The sequence below is a fragment of the Staurois parvus genome, unplaced genomic scaffold, assembly GCF_062004578.1.
Source record: "Staurois parvus isolate SC_StPar_1 unplaced genomic scaffold, SC_StPar_1.0 ptg000029l, whole genome shotgun sequence".
Classification (NCBI taxonomy): Eukaryota; Metazoa; Chordata; class Amphibia; order Anura; family Ranidae; genus Staurois; species Staurois parvus.
In genome coordinates, this window is record NW_028317825.1 from 11,420,001 (window position 1) to 11,437,349 (window position 17,349).

At 39.3% G+C, this 17,349-nt stretch overlaps 1 long non-coding RNA gene across 1 annotated transcript in view; it reads left to right on the top strand.

Moving 5' to 3' along the window:
- Positions 1–16,487, top strand: part of LOC149471126 (uncharacterized) — a 46,892-nt gene extending 30,405 nt beyond the window's left edge. Inside the window, exons 4-6 of the long non-coding RNA XR_016307457.1 lie at positions 32–170; positions 10,150–10,259; positions 13,172–16,487. This is a non-coding gene — a long non-coding RNA (uncharacterized LOC149471126). The remainder of the gene's footprint in view (positions 1–31; positions 171–10,149; positions 10,260–13,171) is intronic.
- Positions 16,488–17,349: the final 862 nt, after the last annotated feature.

Here is a 17,349-nt window from a genome sequence, read left to right on the forward strand (position 1 = left end):
TTTCAATACATTTTTTTTTTGCCGTATATAGGGTAACAAAGGCTGTGTTTCATGAACTGCCATTTGCCTGGACATATGGAGAATACCAACAAAAGGCTGGATGATTTTGAGAGGATGCTGGAGGCCCAGAAGTTTGATGGGGAAAGCATTGGTGGAATTTTAGAGCATGAGTAAGTTTAGATGTTCAGTACATTTTCTGCTCAATATTTTTATTGCCAAGGTTTAAATGCAGTACAGTTGAACAAGATAAACAAGCACTCCAGCATTGAATACAAAGTGCAGTACAGTCAGTCTTCAAACATGTTATAGTTCATGGGTGAAAAGAAAGCAAAGGGATATAGGATAGGACAGATTAGGGGTTGAAGGAAGGGTCGGGGTGGGGATACGTTATATATATATATATATAGAGAGAGAGAGATTTGGTTGGGGAAAATTTGTGACACAAATCAGCAATAAAATAGCTGAGGGGGCTTCCCTGCACTGTGTATCCTTATTGAAGATTTTGCCTCACTTCCTGTTCTGGGGACAATGCTGTCCCCAACACAAGAAGTAAAGGGAAATATTCCTGCAAGAGTGGGAACTGACAAATTGAAAAAAATGTGCACACTGAGCCTGTTACGTTAGGTATATGAGCTAGGTGGTATGCCATTCCCACCATGCTGATAACATTTTACCAGGTATAACTGAAAGAACAAATCCAGGTATGGTTATTATTTCAGATTGGACAAAGTAACAATGCATATACTTTATCTGTGGGATCCCTCCACAAGCTGGAAATCACTGTAGTAGACACCACTACTACAGTGATCTCTACGAGCTTCTGGAGCCCATTATGAACAGCTGCTCAGTTACATTTCTAACAAAGGAGGTCGCCTGTGCCAAGCTGATTCACAGTGCAGTAGGTTCTATTTAAGTCTTTAAAGAAGAGATCTGTATACTTACCTATTCTGAAGCTACTCTGGTCCGGTCCCATAATCGGCTGTTAGTAGTGGCTTAAAAGTATCTGTGCCAATGGATGCCCCATAGTAAGTCTATGGGTGACGTCATCTCCCAGGCATTTGCAGCTGTTGGCGATCTCTCCTCTACACTGAAGCCACAGCTGGAGAGATCATATGACCGGATCGCTTCAGAATAGGTAAGTGTAGATTTAGCCTGAGCTTCCACTTTAAGGCAAAACATGTTCTAGCTTTAGAAAGCATGAAGGGATTAGAATAGCTATCAGGCTTTTTCTGTCCCTGTCATCAGAACAGGAATAAAAGGGAAATCTTCCAATGCAAGTTTTGGTGACCCTGGTGACTAGCATGCATTTCCCATACTTTGGAAGGGTTTTCTCTCACTTCCTGTTGTGGCTCTGGAATGGAAACGTCTGCAATTGGACACAGATATCACAGAAAAAAAATGGGTTTGCCCACCCGTTCTTAAGCGATCCAAAATAAAAAAGAAAAACTTTACCTTCATTTCTTTTAAGAGGCAGGGTTATGTCTGAGGAGACTTTCAGTAGGTGGTTGTTCCGTTAACATGGGTTTGTAAAAGAGCCAAAAATGTGGCAAGCACTTTTGTGAACACTTGGGGCACAGAGGAGAGTCCAAATGGTAGTGCTAAAAATTGGATGTGTTGGTCTCCTATAGCAAAACGCATACAGTTGTTATGTGAGGGGAAGATAGGGATGTGTAGGTAGGCATCTCATATGTCTACTGATGCCAGAAATTCCACTTGCTTTAGAGAAGCAATGACAGATCTCATTAATTCCACTCGAAAATGTGGTGCAAATGTTTATACACGCCCCTGACGACATCTTCCTGATGACGAAACACGTTGGGTAGAGCTTTGGCGTGTGACGTCACCACGTTCTGGTGGGACGGCGACCATTTTCTTGCGGAATCATTATCCTCATCTGGAATACGGTATCCACTGGGAATTATTTGCCACATCTATTCGTCATTACACTGCGCATACTGACCGCTGTATACGGTCAAAGTGTCCAGTAAGGGACCATTTTATTCCGGGTGTATGGTGATGGTGTGTAAGATCAAGACCATTCTCCTTCATCTTGTCTTATTTCTTTGAAGACTTATAAAGACTTTAATTTGGACTCTTTGGATACATTTTTCATTAGCACTGCAATTTTTCAGTTTATTATACATTTTAAGTCTAGTATTGGGCAGATGCCCCCGTTTGGTTTTTGGGGCTGTGGGTAAGTTCCAGTAGAAACCTTGTAACTATTCTAGTACAACCACTTCTTTTGCCTAAATTTGGTGCAAGGCACTCATTAAATGTGCTCTCTTTTGGTCTGAAGCGGGTTGATTGGAAAGTGAGAAGCAAGGAGGGGGCAGGGGTAGAAACTCTATTTAGTACACCTTTTGAAATGACAGATTGGACCCAGACTGGCACAAATGCCAACAAATGTCTCCCCACTCCTAAAAGTCATAATAGGACATTACTTCGGGACAAGAGAACGGCTGTCAACCTGAGCGGTGGTTAGAGTTTCCTGTCTGCTATAAGCAATTCAGCCTTTTTGTCCCAGCTTCCTTTCACCTGTGGTCTGCCACCAGTTTGAAGATGGCACCAGGAGTGCACCTTGTGGTGTGTGTGGTTGCAATGGAAAAGGCAGGCAGGAAGGCATCATCCAGGAGGTGTGACAGTTCCCTCATCCTCCTGAGACTAAGTCTGGATACGAGGAGAAAAAACAAATTTAAACTGCTTGCACTAAGAAATTTTAGTGACAAACTGGCAGCGGTACCACAATAAAATGAATAACACCCAAATAATATCACAAGTGTAATAAAAGTGCCACACCCTTAATACTTTAAAGCAGCAATTCCACCTCAAAGAAACCAAATAAATTTCTTAGTGCTATAACTTAAATAAAGGAATGCGCTAAAACCACAAACTATTCCTAATTTAGTGTAGAAACATTAGTGCAAAAGATATATATATATCTATTCTCAATATCAAAAAATATCAAAATTATGTGCAAAACTATTTTTTAGTGCATAAGTAATTTAAATAATTAAATTTGTGAATATAAAAATTGTCCAATTCTGAATTTCTTCAAATGTCCAAACAAATCCTTTTCAAATTCAGGTGCTCTCAAAGAAATTGTGCCAAAATCCACCACCAAAGTAAAGTTGGGTAACTCACCAGAGCTCCGTGCTGATCAATCTCTAGATCAGCAAAAAACGCTTTTTGCTCTGGGAGCAGATGCAATGAATCAACTTCTCAGGTGTGATGATCAATTGGTACACAATCATCCATAAGGTAGGTATCCACCACTCAATATAACGGTTCCAGGAGCATTATATCACTCTCTCTTTTTATATCTCTCCACCGAGGTCATGTTTGGGAATGAAAGAGAAAATCATGGTGCAGCCAGTTTTTTTTATAAAAGTATCCAACAATTTAATAAAGATTTACACTCACAAAAAGGGTGTCTTCACTGACACCAGTATAACAGCATAAAACAGCAAATGGTATAACCCAAATGGTCTACCTGTAGAATAATAAAATGAGCTGCACACTGCAAATTGCGTCAGTGAAATGCAAGGAACCAATGTATATACACAGGGAAACCCTGTCTTACCTTATCCACAATACTGAGCATATTAGATGTTCAGGCTTTACCCCTCACAGTGGGAATAGCCCCAAATAGGTTTTCAGCGATTGGGAGCCATAAAAATAGACCACAGCCCTGGACCTGAATAGCACCGTAAGGCTAACTACACACATAGCAAACCGTGCCAAGGTGAGTACCTAATACAAGATCCAGTGCCTGAAGCACAAAACATTACAGGCCAATTCTGCACAGTGGCCGATACACACCAAGGATAACTGATCTAAAAAAAACTGCTAGATAGCCCAGGGCATAAGCTGTTAGATCCTGATAGAAGTTTCAGAACTTCTCCAGAGTAGAACAGGTCCATCACTAGACACTAGTGAACTGGAGTCTCTACGAGTGAACAGAGCTAGATGGTATGCTCTGGAGATGGCCCTAGCAAGTTTTCTGTCTGTATTCAATCACCTGAAGGTAGCAGCATATACCTATGGTCTAAGAATACAAGTCCTGTAATGTATGAATGAGAGAGTACAGTTATCCTGTAAATAAGTTTTTTTGTGTGGGTATTATCAGAGTGTGTGTGTTTTGTTTGTTTTTTATTCAATACTTATATTTTTCACTAAGCGCAGTGAAGAGGGAATTTTTGTTTATGTCCTTTGCATGCATAATATTGTTAAAGTTGCCTTTTAAATCAGAAAAGAACATTATCCAGAATGCTGCAAACCACTCACCCTAAAAATGTTTTTTCATTCACGTTTGGAAACTTTTTCGTCATTGAAAGCATATTTATCTATTAAATATCTGCTAGTAGCTAGTTTCAATTGGCTGGCTGCTGAATGTTCTGTAGTAATCAGTTTGCCCCAGGAATAAAGTTATTTTTAAATTTTTGTTGTCATTTGAAATACATAAAATGATTGGATATGTCCTTAGGGAAGTGTAGTGTCTCCATAGAGCCAAGACTTATTCATGGTTCTAAATGTAGATGGCCTTATTCAGCATAAACACTATTTTTCCACTATTCTTGAGTCTCATTTCCATTTACTTTGTTGCATTTTTTTTTCTTTTGTTTTTTTGGGGGTTTTTTTTTAAGGTAGCTGAGCTGTAGGACATTGCTTATTTGAGCCAATATTTACTGTCTTTTTATTAAATGACAGTTTTTTAAAGGTTTATGTTTTCAGCCCAGTACTTATTTATGGCTGGCAGCAAATTTTTTTTATTATTATTATACAGGATTTATATAGCGCCAACAGTTTGCGCAGCGCTTTACAAAATGGAGGTAAACAGTTACAATACAACTTGGTACAAGAGGTAACAGAGGACCCTGCTCAATAACTCTTACAATTAAAAGGGAAATTCTGTTATGTATTAAATTATCAGAATATGTCATGGACTTTTAAGGTGAAACTAGATATACATTCTAAGCACTTACTATGTTTCATTAAGAAAGCCTTGGCATGAAAAAATACCTGCTGCATTATTACACTATTTTACTTTCTCTGAGAGCAGCTCAAATTAAGGTGATCTCATGCTCTAAGTGGATTTCTTAGAGCAGGTGACACATCTGCTTTTCTCATGAGCATTGATGAATACAGGTCAATGGAAGAGAATGAATCAGATGTAGGGGAGACTGGAAAAAAATCTTTCCTGGGTCCAGCATAACTGACATGTAGTAAGCAAGGATGAAATGGTAAGCTCTTTATTATTAGCTTCCTCTACTTGCTGAATACATTGCTATGAAACATACATAAAAAATGTGTAATTGCTCAACAGTGCTCACCATATATCATTTCCATGTTGCATTGAGGAGGGACTATCTCACCAGACTCCTGGATAGCAAGCAAGATCAAACAGGAGGTTAGGACCTGCACCCACTCTGTCCAAAGCCAAGTATTCTGTATTGGGTGGAGTTGTTCTTTAATATACTCTGATCAGCCTTGGCTTTATGACCATCCACCTAATATTGAGTAGGTTCCCCATTTGCTGTAGACATGGACTCCACTAGACCTCTGAAGGTATACTGTGCTATCTGGCACCAAGCAGTCAATAGCAGATGTTTTAGGGGCTGTAAGGTGGGATCTCTATGGATTGGACTTGTTTTCCAGCACATCCCACAAATTCTCAGATGATTGAGATTTGGAGGCCAAGTAAACACCTCAAACTTGTTTTTTGTTCCTCAAACCATTCATGAACCATTTTTTCAGTGTGCAGGGTGCATTATCCTGCTGAAAGAGGCCATTGCCATCAGGGAATAATGGCAATCAACTCTCTGCATCTTTTAGCAGATAATAATACCAAATCAATTGTGATTATTACATAATCCCAATAGCAGCTAGACAATAATAAACATCTAACAATTATATGCGTGATATATAGTGATCACAATATATGTAGTGACAGTCCTTTATTTTTATATATATATATATATATATATATATATATATATATATATATATATTTATGCGTTGCTGTAGACCAAAATCTGTGCGCATTCTCCACGTGGATGTAAAAGGTAGGTTCAGTCTCAACTGATGGCCTATAAATATGTGTCTCATTACCAAGGGATCACACAAGAAACATCTCATATTGGGTAAAAGCAAAGAGCTCTCTCAAGATCTTTGCAACCTTACTGTTGCAAAACATACTGATGGCATTGGCTACAGAAAGATTTCTGAACTGCTGAATGTTCCCATGAGCACTGTTGGGGCCATAATACGGAAGTGAAAAGAACATAATTTTACAATAAACCGGCCACGACCAGGTGGTCCTCACAAGATCTCTTGACAAATGAATGAAAAGGTATATCAGAAGAGATGTCCAAGGACCGATTGTGGAGAGCTTCAGAAAGACTTGGAATTAGCAGGTACAACTGTTTCAAAGAAAACAATAAGAAATGCACTTAACCGCCGTGCCCTGTATGTACGCTCACCACGTAAGACTCCATTGCTAGAGAAAAAGCATGTAGAAGCTAGTTTTAAGTTTTGCTGTACAATATTTAGACAAGCCTGTAAAATACTGGAAGGATATAGTCTGGTCAGATGAGATCAAAATTGAATTCTTGTTTGGAGGTCGGTTGGCACTGCACATCACTCCAAAAACACCATGTCAACAGTGAAGTTTGGAGATGGGTACATCATGGTGTGGGCTGTTTTTCAGCATACGATACTGGCAAACTTCATATCGCTGAAAGAAGGATGAATGGAAAAATGTTTTATCAAAACATTCTTGATAAAAATCTGTTGCCATCTACCAGGATGATGAAGATGAAATTAGGGTGGACATTTCAGAAAGACAATGATCCCAAACACAAAGCTAAGGAAACTCTCAATTGGTTACAAAGAAAGAGAAAATAAAGCTGCTAGAATGGTTCAGCCAATCACCTGACTTGAGTGCATGACCCTGTATTTATAAGTTACATAATTCAAGCATCAATTACAGTGAACAAGTGTAGTAGCTTGTTTGTAGAAGCATGTTCCTGACTGCCCACAAAAGTAGCATACCCCAGAAGTTGATCCGGCTATACCTCCATGATCATAGGGCATGTCTTCAAATCACACTAACCAGAATGCTGTTTGCATTGTTTAGGCTGCTGCTGCTGCTCAGACAGTGCTGGGAACACCACACAAATAACACATGCATGTTTTTTTGCATCAAGCAATAAAAAAGCACTTCCAGACATCAGAAATGCCAATCATCACACATATAGATCTCTGTGGTCACTTGGGGAACAATTCCTATTTATGAGTTCAAAAGGGAGCAGTCCCTGTATCTTGCATTCTTTTTTATCCAGGCTGTGGCTGAATCAGGGATAAAGATTACAGCATTTGAGTAAGGCAAGCCATAGATGAATCCATTTTCTTTCCTTCCAAAATTGCTCAATTTTCCTACAACACGGTCAGTGTTGATGGAGGAATGCCTCCCACAGAGCTATTGTGTTCTGCCGGGGAAGAGGTGGGGGCAGAACTTAATGATTACTGCTAGCATCTTTGCTAAAAATTTGACATGCAGTTTGTACCAAAATTGATTGATGAATCCAATCAGCCTGCCCATGGGTGGATCAAATCTCAGCTGATACCTGCTAAGCTGGCTGAGATTCGATCCATCTATGGTCGGCTTTAGAATGGGAAGTTATCTCAGCAGGATTTATTACAGATATGAATGATAACTCCTGATTCATTTATGTGGCACATCCCATTTCTTTCATTTCATAAACAGTACTGTTTGCAAGCCTGATGATTGATGATCAGTGTAGCCCCAGCAGTGCCACCTGTCAGTGTCCATCAGTGCCACATATCAGTGCCTATCAGTGCACATGAATGCCACATATCAGTGCCCATCTGAGCTGCCTTTCAGTGCCACCTATCAGTGCCAGTCAGTGCTGCCTAACAGTGCCAACCAGTGCCACCTATCAGTGCTGCCTCTCAGTGCTGCCTTTCAGTGCCCATCAGTGATGCCTGTCAATGCCCATCAGTGCCACCTACCAGTGCCACCTATCAGTGTCCATCAGTGCAGCCTATCCGTGCAGCCTCATTACGCACATCAGTGAAGAAGAAAAATCACTTATTTACAAAATTTTATAACAAAAACTAAGAAACATTTTTTTTTCTAAATTTTGGTTTAAGAAAAAATAAAAACCCAGAGGTGATTAAATACCACCAAAATAAAGCTCTATCTGTCACAAAAAAATGATAAAAATTTCATATGGGTACAGTGTTGTTTGACCGCGTAATTGTCATTCAAAGTGCGACAGCGCTGCAAGCTGGAAATTGACCTGGGCAGGAAGGGGGTATAAGTGCCCTGTAGGCTAGCGGTTAAACACCCTGCAACTGCGTGCCGTGTTTTTCTTTTAAAATAATTTTTTTTTTGCAGTTACATTTTTTATATTTTTTTCCTTTTGTTGGAGAGACATCAGGGGTGCTAAACAGTCTCTTTTTTGAGACCGAGAAAGGGACTGAAGACAGTCCCTTTCTCTGCAGCCTGAGCTGCAATGTAGATGAATGAATAGGAGTCTGTATAGACAAACTGAGACATAGTAAACACAGTTTACTGAGTGAGACAGAGAAGTGGAGAATAGAAAGCAGCAGGTGAGAGTCAGAGAAGGAGCAGGGGGTGGGGGGGTTACATTTTAGGTTAATGGCTCTGATCAGCAGCTTGCTGAACAAACTAATAGCTCTAAATATCGGCTAACAGAGTCTGCTGAACAGTACGGATATAAGCTCATGGTCACTTCAGTGACCATGAGCTTAAAGCGGAAGGAGGAATGCAAGTCTGTACAGCATATGTTGACCTGGTCAGCTGGAAGCAGTGCTGTAGGTCTGTATGTTGTACGGACCTGGCAGTGGAAGGGTTAAAGGAGGTTTCAAAAAGTGAACAAGAAGAATCTGCTGGCTCTGAATTTGAGCATATCTTAAAAGTTCATTTTGAAAAATATACAAGCCACATGAGCTACGGTATCAGTGACCACAAACCAGTAAGAGGAACTTTCACTTTGCAGGTAATTAACAGGAACCATTTTTTCTATATTGCCCAAATGTATTGAATGTTAACCGGTAGCTACAAATGAAAAGTCAGACATTGTCCACAATCTCCTCCCTCTATCACTCTTCAATGTGACTTTAAATAAGCGTTACCAATTTTCTCCTGTCTTTCCTTATATTTTATGTCAAAATTAATGTTTTTACACATAAATGCAGGGTTTTATTTATAACGTAAGTCATTAACTGCACTATTAAATGCAACTTGAAAACATACCTAAACCTGCCCTCAGACTTGGGGAGGAACACAGTCCAATATGCTGTAATGAACTAGTTCTAACAAGAAACAGGAGAAGTGAGCAGATTGATAAACTTCTGCTGGTCTTTCATTGTCCAGAAAGAATGAGAAGTGAGGTCACCAACCTGGCTTTTTGATATCTGGCAGAGCTGTGTAAATCCCAGGACTGGATTGACAAAAATACAAATGCTTTAGCAGTAAAAGCTCCCATATTTGTTTCTTAGCTAAGTATTCCATTATTGGTGAAAAGTGGGTCTATGATTTTACTCCACAACCAAAGGGAGATTTCAAATGAAAATGAGGATTTTTTTTTTACAGGAAGAACTGAGTATTTGGAGGAACCTGTGAAAGCTAGAAGAAAGCAAATGCATTTATATTGCATTGTTCACTTAAAATCAGCTACTAAAACTAGCTACAGATTGATTTTGCTATCCATTGGTTTTACCTTTTTAAAAACTGTATGTCCTTTATTATTGTGGTGAATATGTCTGCAGTCTACTCCTCCATACTTTGCACCTCTTTAGGAGACAACTTAAGACTGGTGTACACTTTAGGCTCTTTTTACGTTTAATTTAAAGGGCTGAACAAAAATAAAAATGATTTAAAGGCTGCGAGCGCTGATTGGATGCTGGTTTTGCAGCTTGTTCCTTTGATAAAATACGGCTATACACACAGTATAATACACACAGTCCAAATGTTGGCTGGTTCTTGCTCAATCAGCTGATATTTGGACTGTGTGTATCCAGCTTTAGCTGAAAAGAAAACCTGTATTGTTTATCTTTACACTTGACTTTTGCTGATGAGGCCTCTTATCCTTGAACCTCCAGTGACTCTGAGAGCGGAGGGAGAATGGAATGCTGACCACGACTCTCTCATAAGCTATTCTGCAAGCAAGGATTTTCCCAGTAGCACCTGGGACTGGATTGGTCTTTACAGGGTATGTAAGCAAATTATTACATTTTGACGTTTGAGTACATGAACAAATAATCATTTTTACAGGTGTTGGATTTCAATACATCTTGTTGACAAAGTAAAGCTGTTCCCCAAGCTACACTGGGACCGACAAGTTGGTTTGGAGTAATTGTTGCCTTAGACATATTTTAACCACTTCAAAACTGGACACTTCCACCCCCTTCTTGCCCAGGCCAATTTTCAGCTTTCAACACGATCACACTTTGAATGCTGATTAGTCACGTAACACTGTACCCAAATGAAATTTATCATATTTTTGAAACAGAAGTTTCTTCGGGTGACATTTAATCACCACTGTTTTTAAAAAAAATGTTTTTTTGTTATGTAAACGAAAAAATACCAAAAATTTCAAAACAGAAAAAACACTTTTTTTTCTTTCTGTTAAAAAAAATTTCAAATAATCTTTCTTCATAAATTTACATCAAAAGTTTGCTACATTTTTTTTTTGGTAAAAATAACCCAAATCAGTGCATATTATTTACTTTTTGTGAAAGTTATAGAGTCTACAAACTATGGTATATACATTTTATTATTGATCAGTCCTGATGTACTGACAGCCTATCATTTCTTTAGGCCCTTAAATGACAGTACAAATTTTTTAATAAGTATTTATTAAGAGGCATGGTGAGTTTTTTTTGAAGTTGCGATTTTTTCCCATAGTTTGTAGACTCTAAAACTTTTACACGGACTAAATAACATACACTTTTTTAGGTTATGTTTCCTCCAAAAATGTAGCATAATACAAAGAAAGATAATTTGCTAAATTTTATAACAAAAACTAAGCAAAAAAGTGTGTTTTTTTTTCAAAATATTTGTTATTTTTTCATTTATATAGCAAAATTAAAAAATCTAGTGATTAAATACCACCAAAAGAAAGCTCTATTTGCCTAAGAAAAAAAAATGATAAAAATTATACACTCGAACAGTGGCAGGTCCAATTTATGGAAAGATCTAGGGTCTATTAGACCCCAGATCTCTCCTCTGCCAGTTTGGTTTGATATGATGCTTTCACAGGCTGGTAATGGCCCCATTACATTAGCCTGAAGCCGGAAGTGACAAAATGCTTGTTGCTGAGACCATAGAGATGTTTGAGGATGTTCTAGTCCTTGGTAATCTCTATGGTCAGGGTGCAGTCCTGGGCTCCCCAGTGGGACAGGAGAGCCTGGAAAGGTGGTGGGAGGGGAGATCCCCTTCTGCTGCCTGTAAAAGCAATCCAGTGGCTAATTAGCTGCTAGGATCACTTTTACATTAAAGCTCATTGTCAGCTGAAAGAAAAAAAATAAGGGAAAGATACCTGTAGCTGCGGACATAATCCTAGTATAACCAATTCAACCTGGCGAATTATGGGCACATCACTGGGGCTGAAGTGGTTAAAGGTGTTTCTTTTTATCCTTAACCAATTCAATACCGGGCAATTTTACACCTTCCTGCCCAGGCCAGTTTGCAGGTTTCAGCGCTCTCACACTTTGAATGACAATTGCGTGGTCATACAACATTGTACCCAAACTAAAATTTTATCATTTTCTTCACACAACTAGAGCTTTCTTTTGGTGGTATTTAATCACCGCTGGGGTTTTAATTTTTTGCTAAATTAACAAAAAAAAGACCAAAAATTTTGAAAAAAAACATGTTTTTCTTTGTTTCTGTTATAAAAATTTGCAAATAAATAATTGTTCTTCATAAATTTAGGCAAAGATGTATTCTGCTACATGTCTTTGGTGAAAATAACCCAAATTAGGATGTATTTTTTAGTTTGTAGGAAAGTTATAGAGTTCACAAACTATGGTATAGATCTGAATATTGATCAGTCCTGAAGTACTGACAGCCAATCTAATTTCTTGAGGTCCAAGAATGTCAGAATAGTACAGATATCCCCCAAATGACCACTTTTTGCAAAGTAGACAGTCTGACGTACTTCATAACAGGCATGGCGAGTTTTTTGAAGTTTTTTTTTTTTGTCATAATTTTTCGGAAAATAAAAAAATTAGTGTCACTATTTTTTTTTTACATACTGTCACCAGTGCAGTACAGCGTCGTCATATAACTGGCATGGCGGTGATCAGGGACACAGACTGGTGAAAGTATGAAATATATATATATATTTTTTATTTTTTTATTTTTTATAAAAAATTTTCTTTTTTTAAGATTTTTTTTTTCATATTTCACTATGACCAAAGTAGTACAATGTTACCATAGTAACATTGTACTACTTTGGGGAAGTGATCAGTATATTTTTATTTTTTTTATTTTTTTTACACAATTTGCTTATAGCAAAGAATTACTTTGCTATAAGCAAGCATTTACCTGAATGACATCGATTCATTCAGGGTTGTTTTTTTTTTTTTTTTGTGTTTAGCTGTGATTTGGCCACAGCTAATCACATGACATGTGCATGTGATTAGCTGTGACCATTCACAGCTAGACACTAGTATACAATGGATGGCATGAATGAAGCCATCCATTGTATACAACTGTCATGTGACCTGCTGTGATTGGTCACAGCAGGTCACATGGTACCTGCAATGGGGGCCGATACTCAGATCTGTCATCAGCCCTGTCCGCGCCGCTGTGCAGCTCTGCAGGAGCGCAATCTGCGCATGTGCGGGAGGATGCCATATGGTGTCCACCCGGAACGCTGATGACATTTTCCGGCCGCCATTAGGCCATAGGGCGGGCGGCAAATGGTTAAAATCCCAATTTTTTGGCCTTTTTTCTTTGTTACTGCCTTTCTCCACTGACATACCTATATATCTTTATACATTCGAAAACTGAAAATGTACATCAACACAACTATTGTCATTTTCTAAAAATTGCAGAATTCTGTTTAACAGTTGTGCCAATGTCTGTTGATCTAAGTTCCATGTTTTGTATGTTTAGTTTTCATATAGATCCAGCCTGGTCGGACCTTACTGGGAAAAGATGGGTCGCAGGAAGCACTGATGATTCCACCAAGTCGGACATGTTTATGGGTTCTAGGGCTCCATTGACGTGTGGAGAGGTCCTGCCAGTGATGTTTGTTTACTGAGTCCACTTCCGCTTTGCAGCACTGAAATGGAACAAGCGGTTTGCTGTAATCTCAGCAAAATGGCTGTTTATATCCTCATCAGAATGCATTTTTCTAACACTGGATGGTAGAAGATATTTGGACTGTAACAAAATTAGTTTGGACTAGTTTTAGATTTTAAGAGCAAGACTTTATTTTGAGATTTTTATTATTATTTTAATTGATGAATGCTTGATGAGTGGACTGTTTAGCCTTATGCATCTTTCAGCCTAAAGCCATATCATGCAACAACCAGCACCTGTGTCGTGAATCTTTGTGACAGTTGAATCACAGCAGTTAAAACCCTATTTCCTGATATTTTGCAGTTTAGGTTACAAAGCAGTTGGTGTTGCCGAACCCACAACAGTAAAATCAATCTGCATAAGCAGCAAAGCATGCTTGTTATACTCACACTGGAACCTAAGGGGTTAATCCTCTGCATTGTGTAAAAAGGATGTTTGATCCTGTTTTCTCTGATCCTCCTCCTCTTCTACTGTCCCCAATCCATTTGCTGATAGAACAGAGCCTTGGGGGCAAGCTGCACATGCTCAGTTTGGTATGTATTACTAGATAGTTCTTTTTTTGGGAGAATGCATGTGATCAGCAAAGGACCAATCAGCATTGTCCAAATAGAAGGTCAGGGGTCCTGCAGCTTCACAGGACAATCAGGGGAGAATGAAAACGCCTCCTCCAAGTTTTAACCAGTGCTCAGCTGGACACTGATAGAAGTCACAAGACTGCTCTAACCTGTTGATGAGAAAAGGTATTTACATGGAAATGCAGTTATTTTAGTAAATATAAACTGCTAGTGTATACTGTGGGAGACATATATGGTGAATGCAGGGTCATGGGTTTAATAACACTTTAGGTTTACAGATATCAGACAAGAGATGTCCCAGCCTAGTGCATTATCCCAAAACTTTTTTACTATAAATTTGATTAACCGCTTGCCTACAGGGCACTTATACCCCCTTCCTGCCCAGGCCAATTTCTAGCTCTCAGCGCTGTCACACTTTGAATGACAATTGCGCGGTCATGCAACACTGTACCCATATGAAATTTTTATCATTTGTTTTTTGACAGATAGAGCTTTATTTTGGTGGTATTTAATCACCTCTGGGTTTTTTATTTTTTCTTAAACCAAAAACCGCTGAAAATTTTGAAAAAATGTTTTTTTCTTAGTTTTTGTTGTATAATTTTGTAAATAAGTGATTTTTCTCCTTCACTGATGTGCGCTAATGAGGCTGCAGTGATGGGCACTGAAAGGCAGCACTGATATATGGCACTGATAGGCGGCACTGACTGGCACTGTTAGGTGGCACTGACGGGCACTGATAGGAGGCACTGATGCACACTGATAGGCGGCACTGACTGGCACTGATAGGTGGCACTGATTGGCAGCACTGATAGGTGGCACTGATTGGCATTGATAGGTGGCACTGATGGGTGACACTGAAAGGCAGCTCAGATGGGCACTGATATGTGGCATTGATGTGCACTGGTAGGCACTGATATGTGGCATTGATGTGGCACTGTTCAGCACTGGCAGCTGGCACTGATGGACACTGTCAAGTGGCACTTCTGGGGCCACACTGATTATCAGTGCCCTGATGATCAGTGTACATGTCCCCTCCATGAAATGCCGATTACCAGCTCTCCTCTCCTCTCGAGCTGTCAGCGTGACAGCTCGTGAGGAGAGAAATGCCGATAACCGGCATTTCCCTGTTTACATGTGATCAGCTGTGATTGGACACAGCTGGTCACATGACCAAGCCGACATCTTCGGCTCTTTCCGTAGATCGGTGATCCGCTGTGTCCGAGGGACACAGTGCATCGCCGTGCTGCACGTTCTCTGAGCCGCGCATGCGCGGTGAGAATGGGAGGACGTCATATGATGTCCTCCCAGAACGAGAGAACCACCTTTCGCCCGTCACTGGACTATATGGCGAGCGGGAGGTGGTTAAAAAAACTACTTACAAGCATAGAAGTTAAAAGTGCTCATCAAGCCACACCTCATTGGCAAAGTTGTTTCAAGACTAGACCGTCTCCAAAGCACAGGAGGGAAAACTACGGGGTCCCTGCAGGCTGACTTGTTTCGAAGGGATATCCTTCTTCTGAGCCAAACAACAAGTGATCCTTAAGTCAAATAAATACATTCTATCTTGCCCACATCATGAGAACCAGAAGTACCTCCCCATAAATGGGAGGAATCAAACCATCACAAAATATATAAAAAAATGGAAAAGATAAATAAATGTAATAAAATAGTCTCTCCTTATATAATAAAAGAAAATCTAATATAAATATCAAAAGTGTGTTATTTGCCTATAATGTACGCATATTACAGTAATAGCAGCATAAACATGCATCTTGTCCTTATGGTTTACAGAACATTTTAATATATATATATATACATATACATACACACACAGTGGGGCAAAAAAGTATTTAGTCAGCCACCAATTGTGCAAGTTCTCCCACTTAAAAACAATGAGAGAGGCCTGTAATTGGCATCATAGATAGACCTCAACTATGAGAGACAAAATGAGAAAAAAAATCCAGACAATCACATTGGCTGATTTGGAAAGAATTTATTTGCAAATTATGGTGGAAAATAAGTATTGGAACCCTTAGGCCCTGTGTACACTTGAACTTGAGCATTTGGGGGGAATTGCCGCAATTCTCAAAACACTTTGCACAAATGATACATTGCACCACACCTGTTCAGGTTCCATTCATTTTAAAGGGCACCAAAACATGGAGTGGTACTGTCACAATAACCCATGCTGCAATCATAGCAAACCGCTTTGTCACCCAAAAGAAGCTCCTGCTCCTTTGAGTGACAAGCTTCTCTTGATGTGCTGCGATTTGTCATTTTGTAGAGCATGTTGGGATCACAGGCAGAATCGCAGCAGTTTTACCTGAGATCGCAAACACTCAAGTGTAAATGGGGCCTTAGGAATAAAATACAGTATCTCATGTAAAACAGTCTGACTCCATTATGTATTATCACAAAAAAAAAAAAAAGAAAACAATACTGACAACAGCAACTAAGAAAATCCCTAAGACTAGGTGTAGGCATTTACAAACATAATGCAACTAAGCACTAACACAATATTTGTGCAAAGTGTTTTGAGAATTGCGGCAATTCCGCCCAAATGCTCAAGTTCAAGTGTACACAGGGCCTAAGGGTTCCAATCACTCATGATACAATCTTTGTACAATCAATTATAGATTTACCAAAACTATGTAATATGGGGACCTACCTACATTACCTAGTCAATTTGTACCCAGTCAGGTATACCCTTAGGCTAGGTTCACACTACTGTGGTGCGGTATATCGCATGTGATTCACACAGGAACCGCTCCACATTCCTGTGTAAATCCCATGTGATTTGTGTGCGGTGCGATTGGAGCTATACATTATGTATGGCTCAAACAACACTGCACCCGCACCAAAAAGGTGCAGGACCCTTTTTTGGATCCACGCTAGACCACACCACGTTTTGCAGACTGATTTCGGGGTGTTGTTAACATACACACCCGCATCGGTTCGCATGAACAGGGTGTGATTCTGATGCAGTGCGGAATTCGCACAGAAAACACTGCAAATTCCGCACCGCATCAGTTTGAACCCAGGCTTACACTACATGCTTGTTGGTAGATCAAAGAGATTGTATGATCAGATTGTAATGTCTGTGGTGATCTTAAAGTTATGGTCTGCTGCATGGAGCACATTAAGATTTTATAGATGTTTATATATACAAAATGTAATGCAGAGTGAACCCATATATGATAACATACCTTATTTAAAAAAAAAAAAAAAAATCTTTTACCCTAAACTTGCTTGTACAGAATAGGAGCGAAAAAAGTAAATGGTTTTTAAAATATTAAGTGAAATGTCATTAGTAAACGTTTTCTTTGTCGATTGCGTGTGTCCACATTAAAGACTGACAGCAGTGGCAAGCTGCCAGAAGAAGGGTTGGGTGGAGTTAAAGGAGAAGCATGGTCA